This window comes from Cupressus sempervirens, chromosome 9 (genome assembly GCF_028749045.1).
Source record: "Cupressus sempervirens isolate cs-2001-9-10 chromosome 9, ASM2874904v1, whole genome shotgun sequence".
Lineage (NCBI taxonomy): Eukaryota > Viridiplantae > Streptophyta > Pinopsida > Cupressales > Cupressaceae > Cupressus > Cupressus sempervirens.
The window spans coordinates 720,563,001-720,569,953 of NC_143126.1; positions in this window are offsets into that span (position 1 = coordinate 720,563,001).

The following is a 6,953-nucleotide window of genomic DNA, read 5'->3' on the forward strand; positions in this document are numbered from 1 at the left end:
ACCTCTTTTCATTACTTCACTACTTACATTCACAATAATATTTTCATTAGGATGATTTATAGCAACATACCTTGGTGCTCTTTATTCTTCTCTAGTCTCTTCAATCTAAACATGAATTCCATTATCAATAAAAGAATTGTTCCTATTTTAAGTTTTGATTTTGAACCCATCTCTAACTTGTGCTCACCAAATTAGTATCCTCATCTAGATCATATACTCAAAAGTTTACTTCTGATCAGTTTCAAGTTACGCTTAGTTTTCCATGGTTAAATGCCATGCATGTTGTTGATTCCCCTATTCATAAATGTCTTAAGTTTGTTTATGATGGTGAAGTGAAGATAGTTAATCATAGTTTAAATCATACTTCTAGGCCTAGGGATTCTACTACCATTAACTTCTTTTGGCTTTCATTACCTAATTCATGTCCTTTTAGACCTGATCATCGTTTCCATTCATATCATTCCTATAAGTATTTGTGAGATTCTTGAATTAAGTTTACCTCCTATGGATCTTAACCATGGTCTTTTGTCTACACCTTCCATACCTTCTTTATCTATGGCTTCAACATATGTTAATCAAACTACTCCTATTTCTTGTCAGTCTCCTAATAATCCTATTAATCCTCCTATAGAACCTATAAAGGACCCTATAATTGTTCCTCCTAGTTTTCAACACATTTCAAGTAAGACAAAACCTAATTGATCTACTAATGAACGTTATAAGAAACATCATGCTTAAGATAAAACTCATAATTCTATTCTTCAAATATCTTTACCTTCTTTGGATACAACTATGCATTATGTGTTAGAAGAAGTTGTTGCTAATAATGATGTTAAGATGCATGATTCTGGTGATTCTACTCATATCTTAGATCCTATTTTGATTAATCTAGATGAGAAAGATACTATTAATGATATTGATGATGTTAATGATGAATATGAAACTATTGACTTTGACATTGATTTACCTAAAATACTTTCCTCACAATTAGCACTTACACCTAGTATTGAACATTATGATTCTCAAGAGGATCCTTGTTTGGAACTGACTATCATTCCTATTGTGTTTGATATAGTCCCTCTTGCAAGTTACCCACCTTCCCTAAATGATATAAAATAATATGGGGAGATTAGGTAGTGTACTTGATTGGCTAGTTATTCATGGTAGTCTTTGTTGTGTGTTTTGTTTGTTGTACTATATTTCTCCCATGATGTGTTTGTTTAATATTGTTAGATTCTTTTATATGATCTTTGTTGCTCTGTTAGTACAAGGTGATAAAGGAATTGAACATGTTGTATTATTCCTCTATATGTATCTCTATTCTTACATATATTGTTTCATATTATGTTGTACGTGTGCTATTGTTCATGCATGTTTCCTTGTGTAATCTGCTTGGATTTGTGACTTGCTAGCACTAATTCTTTTTGGTCTCGAGGTCATGGTCCAAAAAGATTCTTCTTCGTACCTCTTATGTGATATTTTCTCCTTTGTAATTGTAGTTGTACTTTCTTTGGGGAATGATGTCAATTCATTTGCAATAATATCATATATATTATCTTATGATCATATTGACCCCACAATAGTAGATCCCTTCTGTGTTCTCTGTATGTTTATGTAATATTTCCCTTTAGTTGTCTTCGTCTGGGGGCATCTTGTAGTGGAAACATAATAAGTGGAGTTGTTTATGTTTCTGTTAAAGCCATTGCTCTTGTTAAAGTGTTAGCAATGACTTTAACATGGGGGCATATGCTCTACTCACTTATTGCACACACGCACTTTTCAAAACATATATATTATTTTTCAAGATACTTTTTTTCTCCCTTTTTGGATTAGTTACTAATCCTTAAAGCATAGATTTACATTTTAGGATCTCTTGATCCCTCTAGATTCAAATATATTTTGATCCCTTAAGGTCAAGGTGTCCCTAAGATTGGATCTCTTTTGCTTTTTAATTTTACTCTTATAGAATAGAATATTCGCAAGGGTAAATCCTTGATGAGTTGACTAGTGAGTAGCCACATTCACTAGGTGTTTCAATTCCATCTTTCCAGTTGTGTAGTTTCCTTGTGTGGTTCACAATTGGACATAAGTTTTCATTGGGCAAGATAATTTCACTCTTTCTCCTTTTCTCTTTTTTTTAGAGATGTCTCTCTTATTGTGATCTTGAAGTTGAGGAAGACTTTAGTCTCTATGAGCTTGAGGATCTTTTTGTCTTTTTGATGTTAATAAGATTATCTTTTCATTACAATCTAATTTACCAAGAGTTTGCATTGAGTTCATACAATTGCTAAAGTGGGGTCTAAATGTATCACCTTAAAATGGAAGCACTTCCATGTTAAGAGTGTTTATCCCTCTACATAAGTGGTTTGGGGTCATGTCAACACCTTGAATGGGTCTTTGCATGGATCTAGCTATTTTTCCCCTGTTCTACTTCTCTCTCTCTCTATTTCCAGCATATTTCTAACAACTTTCTATATGAAATTGAGGACTTTGACTTTCTAGGTCAAGGATAGACTTTTAGGTCAAGGTTAACCTTGACCCTGACCTAGGTCAAGGATGACCTTGACTTTGACCTAGGGTAGGGTCAACCTCATCCCTAACCCTAAGTCCAATTTTTAATTTCTAGGAGTTTTGAGACATCGGGCTTCAGAAAGTTTCTTTTTCCTACTTCTGAGTTGGTTATTTTGGGTTTTAGGATGATAGAATCTTAAATTTCATTTAATCTGAGCCCATTTCTAGGGGTTACAGTTAATTGGGATTTCATGCTCCCATGTCAGCCTTCTCTAGGAGTTTGTGCCCTAGATCTCTATATAAAGAAGCTTTCTTCCCTCGTTTTGACATCCACCTATTATGAAGTTTATGTACACAAGAGATATCAAAAAAATGATTATTCTATGAAGTGAAGATCTACTATCTATCAAGCATTCAAGTATTCAATCATCCAATTCATCAAGGAGGTCCATTGTTAGCTATTGAAGGATTCAATCTCTATGGAGCCCTCTTGTTGAAGATTTATCCATCCACATTCATTCAAGCCTTTTCCTATGTAAAGATACATTCAATATTGGTGTTGAAGATCTAATGCCATTGATTTGAGATATCCTACATACATTTCTACATTCATTTGGAGCATTCGTAATTGTGGATTCAAGGATTCGAATCCTCCACAAGGATTTCAATATAAGAAAAGTGAATAGTTGCATTTACTTTGTTTATACATATTGCAATTTCAATTACATTTCAAGGTTGATTCCAAACTAGGGTTTGACCAAGCCAAACCCCCAATCCAAACAAAAAAAAACTCTTTTTCTTGTAGATATAGGTGTGGAACAACGAATTAAAGAGTGGATTTGGATACCCTTTTCATTGAACTTGCAAGATCTGTGAACAATTTTTTTTGGAGTAGTGCAGGTCAACGTTGACTTTTTGGTGTACAATTGTGCCTCAAGGTAAGATTGTGCCCCTCTATTTGGGTCAAGGTTGACCTCCCTTCAAAAGGATAATTTTTTCCTAGGTTTTCTTCGTCTCAACATTTCCAGTCTGAAATAGGTTGCAAAGATCCACGAAACTATACATAGATGTCAAAAATCAACATTTTCCAGATTTATCCTATTCTAAGGTAAGTATTTGACTTCTATTTATTTCAAATTTCAAGTGCTTACTTCTCAAATAGCAAGACCATAGGATCTCCTTTCTTCCTATTCTCCATTGCTTGATCCATTTTTGCATTGATCACTTTCTTGTGGTTAATCAATTTGGATTATTCCTTTTGGGAATTTGGGTTGAGAATAGGTCCTATTTTCTTCTTATTCAATGAATAAAAGAAATATTAGATAAACTGTGAACTATGAAGGCTTTTGATGTAGAAACAACATGAGTATGTTAAATATGTAGCATATTGAATAGAAAAGTAGAAAGAGCATTTCCACAATTAAAATATAAAATATAGATGCCCAAAGATGTTTATTTCTAAAACATTAAGAGAAAAATAGTTTATGTTTCAATGATGGAAGGTATCATCATTTTGTGTTCAAATGTTATAGTCACTCATGAAAATACTATTAAAACCACATTAAAGCTATAAATAGTAAACATTGATCTATAGAGTTCATGCCTTGAAAGAGAAATCCTCTAAAATAATAGTAAATCACGAGTACAAGAGGGTCAAAGCTTATTTATCTCAGTCGTCATAAGACCCATAATAGAAGTAACACCCCATTTCATAAGTATGTTAATCTTTTAAATGCATAGCTACATCTATTATATAGAAAAAGTGCAAGCTTCCAACATATTAAGTAATTGACTTTTTATATCATTTATTTGATACTTTGATATCTATAATATATAAAATGGACCAATCAGGATTATTGCATTCTAGCTATCTCAGTTGCCTCCATATGAAGAGTAGAACCAACAGTATTATGGCAGAATAAGGCACAAATTTGGTAGGATTAACTCATTGTATTTTTGTTGAATAGATAAAGGTACAAAGATTACTAAAGCACTTCACATAATGGTAGGAAGATGGTCTATTCATAGGGTTCCAATAATTGCATGATCAAGCCAAAGCTTTTTCCAAAGGTCTCAAATATATGTAAATGGAACTATTAGTGCCTATCAAATATATTGGAGTCATGAATGGTCAATGTAGTACAATGAATGCCATGTTGAGAAAAATAAACTTATAAGGGTTATGATGTATTGGGAAGAGATTTTACGATATTTGATAGGTTTCATGGGAGTAAAAATGTGTAACATGACCATTCTTAGCTATCAAATAATGTAATAGGGTCATTAGAATATAAAAGATGTCTAAGTTGTTCATAAGGCCTTAAGGGATAATAGGTGAATTGATAAGTCTAAGAGGGAAATCATAATTTTTTAAGGAGCAATAAATTATAAAATAATGTAATAAATAATAATTGGTAATATCTTTATACACTTTATAATCAACATGTAATCGAGTGTACTAAACATAGTATGTTTAATAACCTATTAGCACATAAACATAACAATCAATTTTGGGGAGGAGTCAAGGATTATTTTTGGAAGTTGGTAATCCTTTTAAGGTCTGGAATAATATTATTTAAACCTACACAACCCAAGGCATGAGAGGAAGCCCATGTAAAGGAGTTTTAAAGTTAATAAACTATTAATTTTTGACATTTTCATAGTCTGAAAATCTACACCAACTTGTAAACTGAATTCTATTGGTGAATGTGTGCTTTATGAGATTTTATTGTACAATAATTTTCATATTTTAAATTCTTTTAAATTCATCTTTTGAATCACCAAATTTATAATTTTACTTTGGGAGATCCACATTTTAAAGTTTGACTAGTAAACCCTCATTTTAAGATTAACCTATAAACTTCAAAATGTAATTTCCTTTAAGGTTCATGTTGGATGAGACAATCATTTTGAAAATGGATAAGCCATAATATTTATATTATCTTTCCAAAAAAATTTAGGTCATCATGCATGAAATGCAATGTGCATTTGGTCATTAAAACATGACTATGATCTGCCACTAGGAGGGCTTGACAAAGAAAGAAATTGCATCAAGCTTTGTCTTTTGAAGTTGGTGATTAGAAGTTGGTTTGAATGTTATGAGAGGAGCATATTGGGAGTAATTTGATGTGTGGAAGGCCTTTATGAATGCTTAAGCCAAGAGCTATTTTTTGGATAGTTGCAAATTTGAAGTAGATTATCATGACATGAAAATAAGGTATAAAGTTGATTTTGTTTCATTTGGATCTTGATGCATAACTTGAATCCAAGTTCGGTATGGTTATGGTAAAATCCTTGTATATGTCTAATTATTTATTTCATGGTAGGGCTAAGGAAGATAATATATAGTAAGGTTAATAGATAGTTGGGTTATCCTAAATGCTAATAGGAAAGTGCAAAGTTATCAAGCTTGGAGTTTTAGGTTATGGGTAATATGTAAATGGTGACATGATCAAGATATGGTCAAAATAGAATGAATGGTTGATGTAAGGATGATCAGAAGTATTTAAAAAGGTGTGATGTAAGGATGATCAAGAGTATTTAATAAGGTGTGATATAAGGATGATCAAAAGAGTATAATCAACTACAAAAAGTTGCATATTTATAATGAAGGATGAAAGTTTAAGGATTATAGTTCAAATGTAAAGATTCTTACCTAACAAAAACTATGCATCAAGCTAATAATGCCAGGACAATAATACATCATTTTCATTATGAAATGTAATGGAATCTTACATGGGTTAATAATTTTATAACTATTACATGATTAACACATATAATGTTGTCCATTATATACCAGCAAATCATATGATTAAAAATTACCATGTTCTTACAGGAAATAATAATTTATACAAAAGATACCTTAGTTCATTCTAATGAGTATGCTAAAGTTAAATAAAACTTCAATACTTGTAAGTTTTAGAGAGGAGGATCATTCAAATAATGCAAATAGAGATACATCGATTCCAATTCAGTTTGAAAACTTTATAGAAGAATCCTCACTGCATTTTCAAAAAGAAATATGAACACAATAAGAAATCATGGTATCAACATATTGGCAAAAAATGTTATAGCCCATATCAATGAAAATGGGTGTCATTATAACATTAGTGCTGCAATGGCAGAGAAGAGAAACGCTATAGGAGGCAACATTGTTGAAAATGTAATAGGAAATTTAATGTTATGTTTTAAATGCTTTTACTTTTTGAAGTTTGTAATAACATCCTACATGTGGTGGCATACCTAGAGTAGCAGTTCGATAAGCTCTCCAGATATAGCCACCTAGGACCAGGTGTGTGGATCTTAAATTAGAATAGTTTTTTTTAGTTCGTAGGTGGAGTGTTTAATGATTTTTAGAATCCAATAATAGGTAGTAGGCAATTTTTGAAATATTCCTGACTTAGAAAACGACTGTCTAATATTGGTAGAAAAAAATGTTTCAA